Source organism: Ranitomeya variabilis, chromosome 3, assembly GCF_051348905.1.
Source record: "Ranitomeya variabilis isolate aRanVar5 chromosome 3, aRanVar5.hap1, whole genome shotgun sequence".
Taxonomy (NCBI): domain Eukaryota; kingdom Metazoa; phylum Chordata; class Amphibia; order Anura; family Dendrobatidae; genus Ranitomeya; species Ranitomeya variabilis.
In genome coordinates, this window is record NC_135234.1 from 555,170,698 (window position 1) to 555,192,262 (window position 21,565).

Below are 21,565 nucleotides of genomic sequence, written 5' to 3' on the forward strand. Positions count from 1 at the left end.
AGAGTAATATTGCCCTTTCAGCTTGTGTGCCAGTCTTGACTCCTGGGTGTGCCACCTCTCTCCCTCTCATTCAGTGGGCCATAGAAAGCCTATTTATTTATTTTTTTAAAATATTATTGGGTTTCTAAAGTCTCCCTTAAAAAACAAAAAATACATAAAAAAACAGTGGGAGAGTAATATTGCCCTTTCAGCTTGTGTGCCAGTCTTGACTCCTGGGTGTGCCACCTCTCTCTCTCATTCAGTGGGCCATAGAAAGGCTATTTTTTTGGGGGGGTTTTTTAATATTATTTGGTTTCTAAAGTCTCCCTGAAAAAAAAAAAAAAAACATAAAAAAGCAGTGGGAGAGTAATATTGCCCTTTCAGCTTGTGTGCCAGTCTTGACTCCTGGGTGTGCCACCTCTCTCCCTCTCATTCAGTGGGCCATAGAAAGCCTATTTATTTATTTTTTTAAATATTATTGGGTTTCTAAAGTCTCCCTTAAAAAAAAAAAAAAACATAAAAAAACAGTGGGAGAGTAATATTGCCCTTTCAGCTTGTGTGCCAGTCTTGACTCCTGGGTGTGCCACCTCTCTCTCATTCAGTGTGCCATAGAAAGCATTTTTTTTTTCCTTGATTTGTGTTCTAAAATCTACCTCAACACAAAAACACTACATCAATCAGTGGGAGAAAAATATTGGCCTCAGTCAGGGCTTGTGTGCCACTGCTGTGTGTGTTATCTCTCATTCAGTGGGCTATAGAAAGACTATTTATTTATTTATTTATTTTCTTATTATTTGGTTTCTAAAGTCTCCCTGAAAAAAAAAAAAAAAAAACATAAAAAAACAGTGGGAGAGTAATATTGCCCTTTCAGCTTGTGTGCCAGTCTTGACTCCTGGGTGTGCCACCTCTCTCCCTCTCATTCAGTGGGCCATAGAAAGCCTATTTATTTTTTTTTTTTAATATTATTGGGTTTCTAAAGTCTCCCTTAAAAAACAAAAAATACATAAAAAAACAGTGGGAGAGTAATATTGCCCTTTTAGCTTGTGTGCCAGTCTTGACTCCTGGGTGTGCCACCTCTCTCTCATTCAGTGGGCCATAGAAAGCATTTTTTTTTTTTCCTTGATTTGTGTTCTAAAATCTACCTCAACACAAAAACACTACATCAATCAGTGGGAGAAAAATATTGGCCTCAGTCAGGGCTTGTGTGCCACTGCTGTGTGTGCTATCTCTCATTCAGTGGGCTATAGAAAGACTATTTATTTATTTATTTATTTTCTTATTATTTGGTTTCTAAAGTCTCCCTGAAAAAAAAAAAAAAAACATAAAAAAACCGTGGGAGAGTAATATTGCCCTTTCAGCTTGTGTGCCAGTCTTGACTCCTGGGTGTGCCACCTCTCTCTCTCATTCAGTGGGCAATAGAAAGGCTATTTTTTTTTTTTGTTTTTTTTAATATTATTTGGTTTCTAAAGTCTCCCTGAAATAAAAAAAAACTTAAAAAAACAGTGGGAGAGTAATATTGCCCTTTCAGCTTGTGCGCCAGTCTTGACTCCTGGGTGTGCCACCTCTCTCTCTCTAATTGTGGGCCATAGAAAGCCTTTTTTTTTTTTTTTTTTTTAATATTATTTGGTTTCTAAAGTCTCCCTGAGAAAAAAAAAAAATAAATTAGGTGGGAGATTAATATTGACATTAGTGCTTGAGTGACAGTCCTGCGTGTGTGTCATCTCTGTGATTTTGTGCCACAGAAAACAGAGTGTGTACCATTGTGCCTGATTTTCCTTGTGGTCTCACCAACCTGTTAAGGGATATTGAAATCATACTGAAGTTATAGCTCACCGTGTAAGTTGTTTGACAGCAACAAATAAAGTTACTTTGGTTAAGATTTTAAAACAATGAGGAAGTCTGGTGCAAGAGGTCGTCGTGGGCGTTCATTGTCAGCTGGTAATGATGGTAGTGGTAGTGGAGCATCAGGTGGTCGTGGGGATAAAAATATTCCACCTAAGTCTGGAGCTGTGGAGCCAGTTTCGTCGTCAGGCTACACAAGGCCTCGAACGCTCTCTTTTCTGGGAGTAGGAAAACCGCTTTTAAAGGCGGAGCAGCAACAGCAAGTTTTGGCTTACATTGCAGACTCAGCCTCTAGCTCTTTTGCCTCCTCTTCCGAAACTGGTAAATGTAAAAGCAGCGCGTCGCTTGTGGATGTTCACGGTCAGGGACAAGTCGCTTCCTTGTCCTCCTCAGCAAAAACTACAACAAGAGAGAAGGATGCAGCAGGCGACACAACGGGTTACTCCATGGAGCTCTTTACACATACCGTCCCTGGCTTACAAAGTGAAACACTTAACAGGCCATGCCCATTACAAGTATATTCTGACATGGAGTGCACTGATGCATAGCCACAGCCAGAGTACTATGCTGCTCCTTTGACTCAGACCACCACATTGCCCTCTCAGGGTACAGATCCACAATCAGACCCTGATGAGACTATGTTGCCCCGCCACGAACGCTATACCACCGACCGACACAGTGACACAGACGAAGTTGCACACGAGCTCGAAGAGGAGGTAATAGATGACCCAGTTATTGACCCCGATTGGCAGCCATTGGGGGAACAGGGTGCAGGCGGCAGTAGTTCAGAAGCGGAGGTGGAGGAGGGGCCGCAGCAGGCATCAACATCGCAACAGGTTCCATCTGCCGGACCCGTATCTGGCCCAAAACGCGTGTCAAAGCCAAAACCTGTTGGAGCACAGCGTTGCCATCCGGTTAAAGCTCAGTCTGCAATCCCTGAAAAGGGATCCGAGTCTAGGAAGAGTGCAGTCTGGCATTTTTTTAAACAACATCCAACTGATCAGCGCAAAGTCATCTGTCAAAAATGTTCAACTAGCTTAAGCAGAGGTCAGAATCTGAAAAGTCTAAATACTAGTTGCATGCATAGACACTTAACCACCATGCATTTTCAAGCCTGGACTAACTACCAAACGTCCCTCAAGGTTGTAGCACCCTCGGCCAATGAAGCTAGTCAGCAACGCAACATCCCTTCCGTCACTGTAAGGCCACCATTTTCCGCACCACCGGCAGTATCTGTGCAGGTTTCTTTGCCAGCCAAAAGCAGTCAGGGTCAGGGAATCACCAGTTTTGTAGGAGGAAATATTGCATCTAGGGCACCGGCGGAAACAATACCGTCTCCAACCGTCTCTCAGTCTGCCATGTACACCGGCACACCCGAAAGTTCCACGATCTCCAGCTCTCCAGTCCAGCTCACCCTACATGAGACTCTGGTTAGAAAAAGGAAGTACTTATCCTCGCATCCGCGTACACAGTGTTTTAACGCCCACATAGCTAGACTAATCTCGTTAGAGATGATGCCCTACCGGTTAGTTGAAAGCGAAGCTTTCAAAGCCCTGATGGAGTACGCTGAACCACGATACGAGCTACCCAGTTGACACTTTTTTTCCAGAAAAGCCATCCCAGCCCTGCACCAGCATGTTAAACAGCGCATCGTCCATGCACTCAGGCAATCTGTGAGTACAAAGGTGCACCTGACTACAGATGCATGGACCAGTAGGCATGGCCAGGGACGTTATGTGTCCATCACGGCACACTGGGTGAATGTGGTGGATGCAGGGTCCACAGGCGACATCAATTTAGGGACAGTTGTGCCTAGCCCACGGTCTAGGAAACAGTTGGCTGTAGGCGTTCGCACCCCCTCCTCCTCCTCCTCCTCGTCCTCCTGCAGAAGCTACAGCTCTTCCACAGAACGCAGTCTGCCAACCACTCCATCGGCAGATGACACTGTTGCACACCAGTTGTCCCATTATGGGCCAGCTACTGCCAAGCGTCAGCAGGCTGTATTGGCTATGAAGTGCTTGGGCGACAACAGACACACCGCGGAAGTTCTGTCCGAGTTCTTGCAACAAGAAACGCAGTCGTGGCTGGGCACAGTAGATCTTGAGGCAGGCAAGGTAGTGAGTGATAACGGAAGGAATTTCATGGCTGCCATCTCCCTTTCCCAACTGAAACACATTCCTTGCCTGGCTCACACCTTAAACCTGGTGGTGCAGTGCTTATTGAAAACTTATCCTGGGTTCTCCGACCTGCTCCTCAAAGTGCGTGCACTTTGCTCACATATCCGACGTTCGCCTGTACACGCCAGCCGTATGCAGACCTATCAGCGGTCTTTGAACCTTCCCCAGCATCGCCTAATCATAGACGTTGCAACAAGGTGGAACTCAACACTGCACATGCTTCAGAGACTGTGCGAACAGAGGCGTGCTGTTATTTATTTGTGGGAGGATACACGGGCAGGCAGTAGGATGGCAGACATGGAGTTGTCAGGTGTGCAGTGGTCTAAGATACAAGACATGTGTCAAGTCCTTCAGTGTTTTGAGGAATGCACACGGCTGGTTAGTGCAGACAACGCCGTAATAAGCATGAGCATCCCCCTAATGCGTCTGCTGATGCAAAGTTTGACGCACATAAAGGAGCAGGCGTCTGCACCAGAGGAAGAGGAAAGCCTTGATGACAGTCAGCCATTGTCTGGTCAGGGCAGTGTACAGGACGAGGTAGCGGGCGAAGAGGAGGTGGAGGACGAGGAGGATGATGGGGATGAGTATATTTTTAATGCCGAACCTTTCCCGGGGGCACAGGAAATTGGTTGCGTGTCACGGCCGGGTTCTGGTTTTTTGAGGGACACAAGTGACGTAGATTTGCCTGCAACTGCCCCTCAACCAATCACAACCGGAGATTTGACAACTGGAACTTTGGCCCACATGGCGGATTATGCCTTACGTATCCTAAAAAGGGACACACGCATTACGAAAATGATGAACGATGACGATTACTGGTTGGCCTGCCTCCTTGATCCACGCTATAAAGGCAAATTGCAAAATATTATGCCACATGAGAACTTGGAACTAATATTAGCAACCAAACAATCAACTCTTGTTGACCGTTTGATTCAGGCATTCCCAGCACACAGCGCACGTGATCGTTCTCACACGAGCTCCAGGGGGCAGCAGACTAGGAGTGTTAGGGGTGCACACATCAGAAGTGGCGTTGGACAGAGGGGTTTTCTGACCAGGTTGTGGAGTGATTTTGCTATGACCGCAGACAGGACAGGTACTGCTGCATCAATTGAAAGTGACAGGAGACAACATTTGTCCAGTATGGTTACTAACTATTTTTCATCCCTTATCGATGTTCTCCCTCAACCGTCATTCCCATTTGATTACTGGGCCTCCAAATTAGACACCTGGCCAGAATTGGCAGAATATGCATTGCAGGAGCTTGCTTGCCCGGCAGCAAGTGTCCTATCAGAAAGAGTATTCAGTGCTGCAGGTTCAATATTAACCGAAAAAAGGACTCGTCTGGCTACCCAAAATGTTGACGATCTAACATTCATTAAAATGAACCACAACTGGATTTCGAAATCTTTTGCCCCACCTTGCCCGGCCGACACCTAGCTTTCCTATGAAAAGCTCTTGCCTGTGAATTACTTTTCTAATGTCTAATTTGCTGCAGCTGATTGTACAGCATACGACATGTTTACACCTCCCTAAATGGCAAAACTCCCCACACGGGGCCGTGGTATCGCGACTTGGCGCAAGCACCCGTGAGACTGCTGTTTGTCTGAAGAGGTGGGTGTGCTCGCTTTTGGTTGACGGCATTGCTACTGGGTCCCTCATAGTACAATGTAGTGTCTCTGGCGGTGGTGGTGCGCACCCAACGTCAGACACACCGTTGTAACATGAGGGGCCCTGGGGCGGTCCCGCCGGCCTCAAGAGAGTTCCCCCCTACCCCAGCTCAAAATGTGCTCTACCACGTGCAAAATTATGTCGCACAGCTCCACCAATCTTTAGTCTATTCGCTGACATCATTCAATGTCTGGCACTGACAATACAAATTTGTAGACATCTATGATGCAACTTAAAGTAGTCTGTGTCTGTGTCCTATATTGGCACCATTAAATAGTTACTGCCAAATTACTATGTCAGAAACTCAGCAGATGAGCCCACCCCTGTACCTAAGTATGCCACCTTTTTTTTTGTTTTGGTTGTTTTGTGAGACATTAACATCTATTTATATTTTGGGAGTACTGGGACAGACACTCCTTGCACTACTCCTCCACTCACCACCAAGCTGCCCGTGTATCCATGTAACCGCTGTAAAACTGCCATGAGCCTATTGTTTGTTATTTTAGGCCTTTGAAGCCTGTCTGCGGTCCCTCCTTCCACTAGTCCTCCACTGACCAGACCACTGCTGCCCGTGTACCCCTGGAACCAATTATAAAGTGCCTACAGCCAGCCCATTTTTTTATGTTAGGCCTTTGAAGTCTGTCTGCGGTCCCTCCTTCCACTAGTCCTCCACTGACCAGACCACTGCTGCCCGTGTACCCCTGGAACCAATTATAAAGTGCCTACAGCCAGCCCATTTTTTTATGTTAGGCCTTTGAAGCCTGTCTGCGGTCCCTCCTTCCACTAGTCCTCCACTGACCAGACCACTGCTGCCCGTGTACCCCTGGAACCAATTATAAAGTGCCTACAGCCAGCCCATTTTTTTATGTTAGGCCTTTGAAGCCTGTCTGCGGTCCCTCCTTCCACTAGTCCTCCACTGGCCAGACCACTGCTGCCCGTGTACCCCTGGAACCAATTATAAAGTGCCTACAGCCAGCCCATTTTTTTATGTTAGGCCTTTGAAGCCTGTCTGCGGTCCCTCCTTCCACTAGTCCTCCACTGGCCAGACCACTGCTGCCCGTGTACCCCTGGAACCAATTATAAAGTGCCTACAGCCAGCCCATTTTTTTATGTTAGGCCTTTGAAGCCTGTCTGCGGTCCCTCCTTCCACTAGTCCTCCACTGACCAGACCACTGCTGCCCGTGTACCCCTGGAACCAATTATAAAGTGCCTACAGCCAGCCCATTTTTTTATGTTAGGCCTTTGAAGCCTGTCTGCGGTCCCTCCTTCCACTAGTCCTCCACTGGCCAGACCACTGCTGCCCGTGTACCCCTGGAACCAATTATAAAGTGCCTACAGCCAGCCCATTTTTTTATGTTAGGCCTTTGAAGCCTGTCTGCGGTCCCTCCTTCCACTAGTCCTCCACTGACCAGACCACTGCTGCCCGTGTACCCCTGGAACCAATTATAAAGTGCCTACAGCCAGCCCATTTTTTTATGTTAGGCCTTTGAAGCCTGTCTGCGGTCCCTCCTTCCACTAGTCCTCCACTGGCCAGACCACTGCTGCCCGTGTACCCCTGGAACCAATTATAAAGTGCCTACAGCCAGCCCATTTTTTTATGTTAGGCCTTTGAAGTCTGTCTGCGGTCCCTCCTTCCACTAGTCCTCCACTGACCAGACCACTGCTGCCCGTGTACCCCTGGAACCAATTATAAAGTGCCTACAGCCAGCCCATTTTTTTATGTTAGGCCTTTGAAGCCTGTCTGCGGTCCCTCCTTCCACTAGTCCTCCACTGACCAGACCACTGCTGCCCGTGTACCCCTGGAACCAATTATAAAGTGCCTACAGCCAGCCCATTTTTTTATGTTAGGCCTTTGAAGCCTGTCTGCGGTCCCTCCTTCCACTAGTCCTCCACTGATCAGACCACTGCTGCCCGTGTACCCCTGGAACCAATTATAAAGTGCCTACAGCCAGCCCATTTTTTTATGTTAGGCCTTTGAAGCCTGTCTGCGGTCCCTCCTTCCACTAGTCCTCCACTGGCCAGACCACTGCTGCCCGTGTACCCCTGGAACCAATTATAAAGTGCCTACAGCCAGCCCATTTTTTTATTTTAGGCCTTTGAAGCCTGTCTGCGGTCCATCCTTCCACTAGTCCTCCACTGGCCAGACCACTGCTGCCCGTGTACCCCTGGAACCAATTATAAAGTGCCTACAGCCAGACCATTTTCTTATGTTAGGCCTTTGAAGCCTGTCTGCGGTCCCTACTTTAAATACTCCTCCACTCACCACCAAGCTGCCTGCCCGTGTATCCATGTAACCGCTGTAAAACTGCCATGAGCCTATTGTTTGTTATGTTAGGCCTTTGATAGCCTGTCTGCGGTCCCTACTTTAAATACTCCTCCACTCACCACCAAGCTGCCTACCCGTCTATCCATGTAACCGCTGTAAAACTGCCATGAGCCTATTGTTTGTTATGTTAGGCCTTTGATAGCCTGTCTGCGGTCCTTACTTTAATTACTCCTCCACTCACCACCTAGCTGCCTGTGTATCCATGTAACCGATGTAAAACTGCCATGACTGCCTACTGTTTGTTATTTTAGGCCTTTGATAGCCTGTCTGCGGCCCCTACTTGCAATACTCCTCCACTGACCACAATGCTGCCTGGAGTGCCTGCCTGTGTATCCATGTAACCGATGTAAAACTGCCATGACTGCCTACTGTTTGTTATTTTAGGCCTTTGATAGCCTGTCTGCGGCCCCTACTTGCAATACTCCTCCACTGACCACAATGCTGCCTGGAGTGCCTGCCTGTGTATCCATGTAACCGATGTAAAACTGCCATGACTGCCTACTGTTTGTTATTTTAGGTCTTTGATAGCCTGTCTGCGGCCCCTACTTGCAATACTCCTCCACTGACCACAATGCTGCCTGGAGTGCCTGCCTGTGTATCCATGTAACCGATGTAAAACTGCCATGAGTGCCTACTGTTTGGTATGTTAGGCCTTTGATAGCCTGTCTGCAGCCCCTACTTGCAATACTCCTCCACTGACCACACCAATGCTGCCCGTGTACCCCTGGAACCTATTTAAAAGTTCATAGAGCCTAGTTATATATTTTATTTACTATTAATAAGGCCATGATGGACTATGCTGTACCACGCTACAAGCTAACCAGTCGACACTTCTTTTGCGAGAAAAGCCATCCCAACCCTCCACCAGCATGTAGAAGACCGCATTGTCCATGCACTCTGGCAATCTGTGAGTACAAAGGTGCACCTGACAACAGACGCATGGACCTGTAGGCATGGCCACGGAAGATTACGTGTCCATTACGGCGCAATGGGTTAATGTGGTGGATGCATGGTCCACAGGGGACAGCCTACTAAGTCTGTCTGCAGTCCCTAATTCAAATTGTCCTCCACTGTCTAAATTGGAGCTTCCACCTTCTGGCTTTCGACCTATAGTATCAGAAATTAAACTGCATTTGGCCTTCAACTTTGGTTAGGGCCTACTAACGGCTTCTGCCCCTCCCTGGTGTTGCCCTCAACTAAATAAAGCTGAGCTTCAACCTTCCGGCTCTCATTAAGTGGTTTTTAAAAAAAAAAATGGTGGTTAGGGCCTACTAACGGCTTCTGCCCCTCCCTGGTGTTGCCCTCAACTAAATAAAGCTGAGCTTCAACCTTCTGCTCCAAATTACCATTTTAAAAAATGCAATAGGCTTTTCCGGCCTACTAAAGGTGTCTGTCTGTGTGCCCCTGCCTGGTGTTGTCCTCAACTAAATAAAGCTGCGCTTCAACCTTCTGCTCCAAATTACCATTTTAAAAAATGCAATAGGCTTTTCCGGCCTACTAAAGGTGTCTGTCTGTGTGCCCCTGCCTGGTGTTGTCCTCAACTAAATAAAGCTGAGCTTCAACCTTCTGCTCCAAATTACCATTTTAAAAAATGCAATAGGCTTTTCCGGCCTACTAAAGGTGTCTGTCTGTGTTCCCCTGCCTGGTGTTGTCCTCAACTAAATAAAGCTGAGCTTCAACCTTCCGGCTCTCATTAAGTGGTTTTAAAAAAAAAAATGGTGGTTAGGGCCTACTACCGGCTTCTGCCCCTCCCTGGTGTTGCCCTCAACTAAATAAAGCTGAGCTTCAACCTTCTGCTCCAAATTACCATTTTAAAAAATGCAATAGGCTTTTCCGGCCTACTAAAGGTGTCTGTCTGTGTGCCCCTGCCTGGTGTTGTCCTCAACTAAATAAAGCTGAGCTTCAACCTTCTGCTCCAAATTACCATTTTAAAAAATGCAATAGGCTTTCCAGGCCTACTAAAGGTGTCTGTCTGTGTTCCCCTGCCTGGTGTTGTCCTCAACTAAATAAAGCTGAGCTTCAACCTTCTGCTCCAAATTACCATTTTAAAAAATGCAATAGGCTTTTCCGGCCTACTAAAGGTGTCTGTCTGTGTGCCCCTGCCTGGTGTTGCCCTCAACTAAATAAAGCTGAGCTTCAACCTTCTGCTCCAAATTACCATTTTAAAAAATGCAATAGGCTTTTCCGGCCTACTAAAGGTGTCTGTCTGTGTGCCCCTGCCTGGTGTTGCCCTCAACTAAATAAAGCTGAGCTTCAACCTTCTGCTCCAAATTACCATTTTAAAAAATGCAATAGGCTTTTCCGGCCTACTAAAGGTGTCTGTCTGTGTTCCCCTGCCTGGTGTTGTCCTCAACTAAATAAAGCTGAGCTTCAACCTTCTGCTCCAAATTACCATTTTAAAAAATGCAATAGGCTTTTCCGGCCTACTAAAGGTGTCTGTCTGTGTGCCCCTGCCTGGTGTTGCCCTCAACTAAATAAAGCTGAGCTTCAACCTTCTGCTCCAAATTACCATTTTAAAAAATGCAATAGGCTTTTCCGGCCTACTAAAGGTGTCTGTCTGTGTGCCCCTGCCTGGTGTTGTCCTCAACTAAATAAAGCTGAGCTTCAACCTTCCGGCTCTCATTAAGTGGTTTTAAAAAAAAAAAATGGTGGTTAGGGCCTACTAACGGCTTCTGCCCCTCCCTGGTGTTGCCCTCAACTAAATAAAGCTGAGCTTCAACCTTCTGCTCCAAATTACCATTTTAAAAAATGCAATAGGCTTTTCCGGCCTACAAAAGGTGTCTGTCTGTGTGCCCCTGCCTGGTGTTGCCCTCAACTAAATAAAGCTGAGCTTCAACCTTCTGCTCCAAATTACCATTTTAAAAAATGCAATAGGCTTTTCCGGCCTACTAAAGGTGTCTGTCTGTGTGCCCCTGCCTGGTGTTGTCCTCAACTAAATAAAGCTGAGCTTCAACCTTCCGGCTCTCATTAAGTGGTTTTAAAAAAAAAAATGGTGGTTAGGGCCTACTAACGGCTTCTGCCCCTCCCTGGTGTTGCCCTCAACTAAATAAAGCTGAGCTTCAACCTTCTGCTCCAAATTACCATTTTAAAAAATGCAATAGGCTTTTCCGGCCTACTAAAGGTGTCTGTCTGTGTGCCCCTGCCTGGTGTTGTCCTCAACTAAATAAAGCTGAGCTTCAACCTTCTGCTCCAAATTACCATTTTAAAAAATGCAATAGGCTTTTCAGGCCTACTAAAGGTGTCTGTCTGTGTTCCCCTGCCTGGTGTTGTCCTCAACTAAATAAAGTTGAGCTTCAACCTTCTGCTCCAAATTACCATTTTAAAAAATGCAATAGGCTTTTCCGGCCTACTAAAGGTGTCTGTCTGTGTGCCCCTGCCTGGTGTTGCCCTCAACTAAATAAAGCTGAGCTTCAACCTTCTGCTCCAAATTACCATTTTAAAAAATGCAATAGGCTTTTCCGGCCTACTAAAGGTGTCTGTCTGTGTGCCCCTGCCTGGTGTTGCCCTCAACTAAATAAAGCTGAGCTTCAACCTTCTGCTCCAAATTACCATTTTAAAAAATGCAATAGGCTTTTCCGGCCTACTAAAGGTGTCTGTCTGTGTTCCCCTGCCTGGTGTTGTCCTCAACTAAATAAAGCTGAGCTTCAACCTTCTGCTCCAAATTACCATTTTAAAAAATGCAATAGGCTTTTCCGGCCTACTAAAGGTGTCTGTCTGTGTGCCCCTGCCTGGTGTTGCCCTCAACTAAATAAAGCTGAGCTTCAACCTTCTGCTCCAAATTACCATTTTAAAAAATGCAATAGGCTTTTCCGGCCTACTAAAGGTGTCTGTCTGTGTGCCCCTGCCTGGTGTTGTCCTCAACTAAATAAAGCTGAGCTTCAACCTTCCGGCTCTCATTAAGTGGTTTTAAAAAAAAAAAATGGTGGTTAGGGCCTACTAACGGCTTCTGCCCCTCCCTGGTGTTGCCCTCAACTAAATAAAGCTGAGCTTCAACCTTCTGCTCCAAATTACCATTTTAAAAAATGCAATAGGCTTTTCCGGCCTACTAAAGGTGTCTGTCTGTGTGCCCCTGCCTGGTGTTGTCCTCAACTAAATAAAGCTGAGCTTCAACCTTCTGCTCTAAATTACCATTTTAAAAAATGCAATAGGCTTTTCAGGCCTACTAAAGGTGTCTGTCTGTGTTCCCCTGCCTGGTGTTGTCCTCAACTAAATAAAGCTGAGCTTCAACCTTCTGCTCCAAATTACCATTTTAAAAAATGCAATAGGCTTTTCCGGCCTACTAAAGGTGTCTGTCTGTGTGCCCCTGCCTGGTGTTGCCCTCAACTAAATAAAGCTGAGCTTCAACCTTCTGCTCCAAATTACCATTTTAAAAAATGCAATAGGCTTTTCCGGCCTACTAAAGGTGTCTGTCTGTGTGCCCCTGCCTGGTGTTGCCCTCAACTAAATAAAGCTGAGCTTCAACCTTCTGCTCCAAATTACCATTTTAAAAAATGCAATAGGCTTTTCCGGCCTACTAAAGGTGTCTGTCTGTGTTCCCCTGCCTGGTGTTGTCCTCAACTAAATAAAGCTGAGCTTCAACCTTCTGCTCCAAATTACCATTTTAAAAAATGCAATAGGCTTTTCCGGCCTACTAAAGGTGTCTGTCTGTGTGCCCCTGCCTGGTGTTGCCCTCAACTAAATAAAGCTGAGCTTCAACCTTCTGCTCCAAATTACCATTTTAAAAAATGCAATAGGCTTTTCCGGCCTACTAAAGGTGTCTGTCTGTGTGCCCCTGCCTGGTGTTGTCCTCAACTAAATAAAGCTGAGCTTCAACCTTCCGGCTCTCATTAAGTGGTTTTAAAAAAAAAAAATGGTGGTTAGGGCCTACTAACGGCTTCTGCCCCTCCCTGGTGTTGCCCTCAACTAAATAAAGCTGAGCTTCAACCTTCTGCTCCAAATTACCATTTTAAAAAATGCAATAGGCTTTTCCGGCCTACTAAAGGTGTCTGTCTGTGTGCCCCTGCCTGGTGTTGTCCTCAACTAAATAAAGCTGAGCTTCAACCTTCTGCTCCAAATTACCATTTTAAAAAATGCAATAGGCTTTTCAGGCCTACTAAAGGTGTCTGTCTGTGTGCCCCTGCCTGGTGTTGTCCTCAACTAAATAAAGCTGAGCTTCAACCTTCTGCTCCAAATTACCATTTTAAAAAATGCAATAGGCTTTTCCGGCCTACTAAAGGTGTCTGTCTGTGTGCCCCTGCCTGGTGTTGCCCTCAACTAAATAAAGCTGAGCTTCAACCTTCTGCTCCAAATTACCATTTTAAAAAATGCAATAGGCTTTTCCGGCCTACTAAAGGTGTCTGTCTGTGTGCCCCTGCCTGGTGTTGCCCTCAACTAAATAAAGCTGAGCTTCAACCTTCTGCTCCAAATTACCATTTTAAAAAATGCAATAGGCTTTTCCGGCCTACTAAAGGTGTCTGTCTGTGTTCCCCTGCCTGGTGTTGTCCTCAACTAAATAAAGCTGAGCTTCAACCTTCTGCTCCAAATTACCATTTTAAAAAATGCAATAGGCTTTTCCGGCCTACTAAAGGTGTCTGTCTGTGTGCCCCTGCCTGGTGTTGCCCTCAACTAAATAAAGCTGAGCTTCAACCTTCTGCTCCAAATTACCATTTTAAAAAATGCAATAGGCTTTTCCGGCCTACTAAAGGTGTCTGTCTGTGTGCCCCTGCCTGGTGTTGTCCTCAACTAAATAAAGCTGAGCTTCAACCTTCCGGCTCTCATTAAGTGGTTTTAAAAAAAAAAAATGGTGGTTAGGGCCTACTAACGGCTTCTGCCCCTCCCTGGTGTTGCCCTCAACTAAATAAAGCTGAGCTTCAACCTTCTGCTCCAAATTACCATTTTAAAAAATGCAATAGGCTTTTCCGGCCTACAAAAGGTGTCTGTCTGTGTGCCCCTGCCTGGTGTTGCCCTCAACTAAATAAAGCTGAGCTTCAACCTTCTGCTCCAAATTACCATTTTAAAAAATGCAATAGGCTTTTCCGGCCTACTAAAGGTGTCTGTCTGTGTGCCCCTGCCTGGTGTTGTCCTCAACTAAATAAAGCTGAGCTTCAACCTTCCGGCTCTCATTAAGTGGTTTTAAAAAAAAAAATGGTGGTTAGGGCCTACTAATGGCTTCTGCCCCTCCCTGGTGTTGCCCTCAACTAAATAAAGCTGAGCTTCAACCTTCTGCTCCAAATTACCATTTTAAAAAATGCAATAGGCTTTTCCGGCCTACTAAAGGTGTCTGTCTGTGTGCCCCTGCCTGGTGTTGTCCTCAACTAAATAAAGCTGAGCTTCAACCTTCTGCTCCAAATTACCATTTTAAAAAATGCAATAGGCTTTTCAGGCCTACTAAAGGTGTCTGTCTGTGTTCCCCTGCCTGGTGTTGTCCTCAACTAAATAAAGCTGAGCTTCAACCTTCTGCTCCAAATTACCATTTTAAAAAATGCAATAGGCTTTTCCGGCCTACTAAAGGTGTCTGTCTGTGTGCCCCTGCCTGGTGTTGCCCTCAACTAAATAAAGCTGAGCTTCAACCTTCTGCTCCAAATTACCATTTTAAAAAATGCAATAGGCTTTTCCGGCCTACTAAAGGTGTCTGTCTGTGTGCCCCTGCCTGGTGTTGCCCTCAACTAAATAAAGCTGAGCTTCAACCTTCTGCTCCAAATTACCATTTTAAAAAATGCAATAGGCTTTTCCGGCCTACTAAAGGTGTCTGTCTGTGTTCCCCTGCCTGGTGTTGTCCTCAACTAAATAAAGCTGAGCTTCAACCTTCTGCTCCAAATTACCATTTTAAAAAATGCAATAGGCTTTTCCGGCCTACTAAAGGTGTCTGTCTGTGTGCCCCTGCCTGGTGTTGCCCTCAACTAAATAAAGCTGAGCTTCAACCTTCTGCTCCAAATTACCATTTTAAAAAATGCAATAGGCTTTTCCGGCCTACTAAAGGTGTCTGTCTGTGTGCCCCTGCCTGGTGTTGTCCTCAACTAAATAAAGCTGAGCTTCAACCTTCCGGCTCTCATTAAGTGGTTTTAAAAAAAAAAAATGGTGGTTAGGGCCTACTAACGGCTTCTGCCCCTCCCTGGTGTTGCCCTCAACTAAATAAAGCTGAGCTTCAACCTTCTGCTCCAAATTACCATTTTAAAAAATGCAATAGGCTTTTCCGGCCTACTAAAGGTGTCTGTCTGTGTGCCCCTGCCTGGTGTTGTCCTCAACTAAATAAAGCTGAGCTTCAACCTTCTGCTCCAAATTACCATTTTAAAAAATGCAATAGGCTTTTCAGGCCTACTAAAGGTGTCTGTCTGTGTTCCCCTGCCTGGTGTTGTCCTCAACTAAATAAAGCTGAGCTTCAACCTTCTGCTCCAAATTACCATTTTAAAAAATGCAATAGGCTTTTCCGGCCTACTAAAGGTGTCTGTCTGTGTGCCCCTGCCTGGTGTTGCCCTCAACTAAATAAAGCTGAGCTTCAACCTTCTGCTCCAAATTACCATTTTAAAAAATGCAATAGGCTTTTCCGGCCTACTAAAGGTGTCTGTCTGTGTGCCCCTGCCTGGTGTTGCCCTCAACTAAATAAAGCTGAGCTTCAACCTTCTGCTCCAAATTACCATTTTAAAAAATGCAATAGGCTTTTCCGGCCTACTAAAGGTGTCTGTCTGTGTTCCCCTGCCTGGTGTTGTCCTCAACTAAATAAAGCTGAGCTTCAACCTTCTGCTCCAAATTACCATTTTAAAAAATGCAATAGGCTTTTCCGGCCTACTAAAGGTGTCTGTCTGTGTGCCCCTGCCTGGTGTTGCCCTCAACTAAATAAAGCTGAGCTTCAACCTTCTGCTCCAAATTACCATTTTAAAAAATGCAATAGGCTTTTCCGGCCTACTAAAGGTGTCTGTCTGTGTGCCCCTGCCTGGTGTTGTCCTCAACTAAATAAAGCTGAGCTTCAACCTTCCGGCTCTCATTAAGTGGTTTTAAAAAAAAAAAATGGTGGTTAGGGCCTACTAACGGCTTCTGCCCCTCCCTGGTGTTGCCCTCAACTAAATAAAGCTGAGCTTCAACCTTCTGCTCCAAATTACCATTTTAAAAAATGCAATAGGCTTTTCCGGCCTACTAAAGGTGTCTGTCTGTGTGCCCCTGCCTGGTGTTGTCCTCAACTAAATAAAGCTGAGCTTCAACCTTCTGCTCCAAATTACCATTTTAAAAAATGCAATAGGCTTTTCAGGCCTACTAAAGGTGTCTGTCTGTGTGCCCCTGCCTGGTGTTGTCCTCAACTAAATAAAGCTGAGCTTCAACCTTCTGCTCCAAATTACCATTTTAAAAAATGCAATAGGCTTTTCTGGCCTACTAAAGGTGTCTGTCTGTGTGCCCCTGCCTGGTGTTGCCCTCAACTAAATAAAGCTGAGCTTCAACCTTCTGCTCCAAATTACCATTTTAAAAAATGCAATAGGCTTTTCCGGCCTACTAAAGGTGTCTGTCTGTGTGCCCCTGCCTGGTGTTGCCCTCAACTAAATAAAGCTGAGCTTCAACCTTCTGCTCCAAATTACCATTTTAAAAAATGCAATAGGCTTTTCCGGCCTACTAAAGGTGTCTGTCTGTGTTCCCCTGCCTGGTGTTGTCCTCAACTAAATAAAGCTGAGCTTCAACCTTCTGCTCCAAATTACCATTTTAAAAAATGCAATAGGCTTTTCCGGCCTACTAAAGGTGTCTGTCTGTGTGCCCCTGCCTGGTGTTGCCCTCAACTAAATAAAGCTGAGCTTCAACCTTCTGCTCCAAATTACCATTTTAAAAAATGCAATAGGCTTTTCCGGCCTACTAAAGGTGTCTGTCTGTGTGCCCCTGCCTGGTGTTGTCCTCAACTAAATAAAGCTGAGCTTCAACCTTCCGGCTCTCATTAAGTGGTTTTAAAAAAAAAAAATGGTGGTTAGGGCCTACTAACGGCTTCTGCCCCTCCCTGGTGTTGCCCTCAACTAAATAAAGCTGAGCTTCAACCTTCTGCTCCAAATTACCATTTTAAAAAATGCAATAGGCTTTTCCGGCCTACTAAAGGTGTCTGTCTGTGTGCCCCTGCCTGGTGTTGTCCTCAACTAAATAAAGCTGAGCTTCAACCTTCTGCTCCAAATTACCATTTTAAAAAATGCAATAGGCTTTTCAGGCCTACTAAAGGTGTCTGTCTGTGTGCCCCTGCCTGGTGTTGTCCTCAACTAAATAAAGCTGAGCTTCAACCTTCTGCTCCAAATTACCATTTTAAAAAATGCAATAGGCTTTTCCGGCCTACTAAAGGTGTCTGTCTGTGTGCCCCTGCCTGGTGTTGCCCTCAACTAAATAAAGCTGAGCTTCAACCTTCTGCTCCAAATTACCATTTTAAAAAATGCAATAGGCTTTTCCGGCCTACTAAAGGTGTCTGTCTGTGTGCCCCTGCCTGGTGTTGTCCTCAACTAAATAAAGCTGAGCTTCAACCTTCTGCTCCAAATTACCATTTTAAAAAATGCAATAGGCTTTTCCGGCCTACTAAAGGTGTCTGTCTGTGTGCCCCTGCCTGGTGTTGTCCTCAACTAAATAAAGCTGAGCTTCAACCTTCTGCTCCAAATTACCATTTTAAAAAATGCAATAGGCTTTTCCGGCCTACTAAAGGTGTCTGTCTGTGTGCCCCTGCCTGGTGTTGTCCTCAACTAAATAAAGCTGAGCTTCAACCTTCTGCTCCAAATTACCATTTTAAAAAATGCAATAGGCTTTTCCGGCCTACTAAAGGTGTCTGTCTGTGTTCCCCTGCCTGGTGTTGTCCTCAACTAAATAAAGCTGAGCTTCAACCTTCTGCTCCAAATTACCATTTTAAAAAATGCAATAGGCTTTTCCGGCCTACAAAAGGTGTCTGTCTGTGTGCCCCTGCCTGGTGTTGCCCTCAACTAAATAAAGCTGAGCTTCAACCTTCTGCTCCAAATTACCATTTTAAAAAATGCAATAGGCTTTTCCGGCCTACTAAAGGTGTCTGTCTGTGTGCCCCTGCCTGGTGTTGTCCTCAACTAAATAAAGCTGAGCTTCAACCTTCCGGCTCTCATTAAGTGGTTTTAAAAAAAAAAATGGTGGTTAGGGCCTACTACCGGCTTCTGCCCCTCCCTGGTGTTGGCCTCAACTAAATAAAGCTGAGCTTCAACCTTCTGCTCCAAATTACCATTTTAAAAAATGCAATAGGCTTTCCAGGCCTACTAAAGGTGTCTGTCTGTGTTCCCCTGCCTGGTGTTGTCCTCAACTAAATAAAGCTGAGCTTCAACCTTCTGCTCCAAATTACCATTTTAAAAAATGCAATAGGCTTTTCCGGCCTACTAAAGGTGTCTGTCTGTGTGCCCCTGCCTGGTGTTGCCCTCAACTAAATAAAGCTGAGCTTCAACCTTCTGCTCCAAATTACCATTTTAAAAAATGCAATAGGCTTTTCCGGCCTACTAAAGGTGTCTGTCTGTGTGCCCCTGCCTGGTGTTGCCCTCAACTAAATAAAGCTGAGCTTCAACCTTCTGCTCCAAATTACCATTTTAAAAAATGCAATAGGCTTTTCCGGCCTACTAAAGGTGTCTGTCTGTGTTCCCCTGCCTGGTGTTGTCCTCAACTAAATAAAGCTGAGCTTCAACCTTCTGCTCCAAATTACCATTTTAAAAAATGCAATAGGCTTTTCCGGCCTACTAAAGGTGTCTGTCTGTGTGCCCCTGCCTGGTGTTGCCCTCAACAAAATAAAGCTGAGCTTCAACCTTCTGCTCCAAATTACCATTTTAAAAAATGCAATAGGCTTTTCCGGCCTACTAAAGGTGTCTGTCTGTGTGCCCCTGCCTGGTGTTGTCCTCAACTAAATAAAGCTGAGCTTCAACCTTCCGGCTCTCATTAAGTGGTTTTAAAAAAAAAAAATGGTGGTTAGGGCCTACTAACGGCTTCTGCCCCTCCCTGGTGTTGCCCTCAACTAAATAAAGCTGAGCTTCAACCTTCTGCTCCAAATTACCATTTTAAAAAATGCAATAGGCTTTTCCGGCCTACAAAAGGTGTCTGTCTGTGTGCCCCTGCCTGGTGTTGCCCTCAACTAAATAAAGCTGAGCTTCAACCTTCTGCTCCAAATTACCATTTTAAAAAATGCAATAGGCTTTTCCGGCCTACTAAAGGTGTCTGTCTGTGTGCCCCTGCCTGGTGTTGTCCTCAACTAAATAAAGCTGAGCTTCAACCTTCCGGCTCTCATTAAGTGGTTTTAAAAAAAAAAATGGTGGTTAGGGCCTACTAACGGCTTCTGCCCCTCCCTGGTGTTGCCCTCAACTAAATAAAGCTGAGCTTCAACCTTCTGCTCCAAATTACCATTTTAAAAAATGCAATAGGCTTTTCCGGCCTACTAAAGGTGTCTGTCTGTGTGCCCCTGCCTGGTGTTGTCCTCAACTAAATAAAGCTGAGCTTCAACCTTCTGCTCCAAATTACCATTTTAAAAAATGCAATAGGCTTTTCAGGCCTACTAAAGGTGTCTGTCTGTGTTCCCCTGCCTGGTGTTGTCCTCAACTAAATAAAGCTGAGCTTCAACCTTCTGCTCCAAATTACCATTTTAAAAAATGCAATAGGCTTTTCCGGCCTACTAAAGGTGTCTGTCTGTGTGCCCCTGCCTGGTGTTGCCCTCAACTAAATAAAGCTGAGCTTCAACCTTCTGCTCCAAATTACCATTTTAAAAAATGCAATAGGCTTTTCCGGCCTACTAAAGGTGTCTGTCTGTGTGCCCCTGCCTGGTGTTGCCCTCAACTAAATAAAGCTGAGCTTCAACCTTCTGCTCCAAATTACCATTTTAAAAAATGCAATAGGCTTTTCCGGCCTACTAAAGGTGTCTGTCTGTGTTCCCCTGCCTGGTGTTGTCCTCAACTAAATAAAGCTGAGCTTCAACCTTCTGCTCCAAATTACCATTTTAAAAAATGCAATAGGCTTTTCCGGCCTACTAAAGGTGTCTGTCTGTGTGCCCCTGCCTGGTGTTGCCCTCAACTAAATAAAGCTGAGCTTCAACCTTCTGCTCCAAATTACCATTTTAAAAAATGCAATAGGCTTTTCCGGCCTACTAAAGGTGTCTGTCTGTGTGCCCCTGCCTGGTGTTGTCCTCAACTAAATAAAGCTGAGCTTCAACCTTCCGGCTCTCATTAAGTGGTTTTAAAAAAAAAAAATGGTGGTTAGGGCCTACTAACGGCTTCTGCCCCTCCCTGGTGTTGCCCTCAACTAAATAAAGCTGAGCTTCAACCTTCTGCTCCAAATTACCATTTTAAAAAATGCAATAGGCTTTTCCGGCCTACTAAAGGTGTCTGTCTGTGTGCCCCTGCCTGGTGTTGTCCTCAACTAAATAAAGCTGAGCTTCAACCTTCTGCTCCAAATTACCATTTTAAAAAATGCAATAGGCTTTTCAGGCCTACTAAAGGTGTCTGTCTGTGTTCCCCTGCCTGGTGTTGTCCTCAACTAAATAAAGCTGAGCTTCAACCTTCTGCTCCAAATTACCATTTTAAAAAATGCAATAGGCTTTTCCGGCCTACTAAAGGTGTCTGTCTGTGTGCCCCTGCCTGGTGTTGCCCTCAACTAAATAAAGCTGAGCTTCAACCTTCTGCTCCAAATTACCATTTTAAAAAATGCAATAGGCTTTTCCGGCCTACTAAAGGTGTCTGTCTGTGTGCCCCTGCCTGGTGTTGCCCTCAACTAAATAAAGCTGAGCTTCAACCTTCTGCTCCAAATTACCATTTTAAAAAATGCAATAGGCTTTTCCGGCCTACTAAAGGTGTCTGTCTGTGTTCCCCTGCCTGGTGTTGTCCTCAACTAAATAAAGCTGAGCTTCAACCTTCTGCTCCAAATTACCATTTTAAAAAATGCAATAGGCTTTTCCGGCCTACTAAAGGTGTCTGTCTGTGTGCCCCTGCCTGGTGTTGTCCTCAACTAAATAAAGCTGAGCTTCAACCTTCCGGCTCTCATTAAGTGGTTTTAAAAAAAAAAAATGGTGGTTAGGGCCTACTAACGGCTTCTGCCCCTCCCTGGTGTTGCCCTCAACTAAATAAAGCTGAGCTTCAACCTTCTGCTCCAAATTACCATTTTAAAAAATGCAATAGGCTTTTCCGGCCTACTAAAGGTGTCTGTCTGTGTGCCCCTGCCTGGTGTTGTCGTCAACTAAATAAAGCTGAGCTTCAACCTTCTGCTCCAAATTACCATTTTAAAAAATGCAATAGGCTTTTCAGGCCTACTAAAGGTGTCTGTCTGTGTGCCCCTGCCTGGTGTTGTCCTCAACTAAATAAAGCTGAGCTTCAACCTTCTGCTCCAAATTACCATTTTAAAAAATGCAATAGGCTTTTCCGGCCTACTAAAGGTGTCTGTCTGTGTGCCCCTGCCTGGTGTTCCCCTCAACTAAATAAAGCTGAGCTTCAACCTTCTGCTCCAAATTACCATTTTAAAAAATGCAATAGGCTTTTCCGGCCTACTAAAGGTGTCTGTCTGTGTGCCCCTGCCTGGTGTTGCCCTCAACTAAATAAAGCTGAGCTTCAACCTTCTGCTCCAAATTACCATTTTAAAAAATGCAATAGGCTTTTCCGGCCTACTA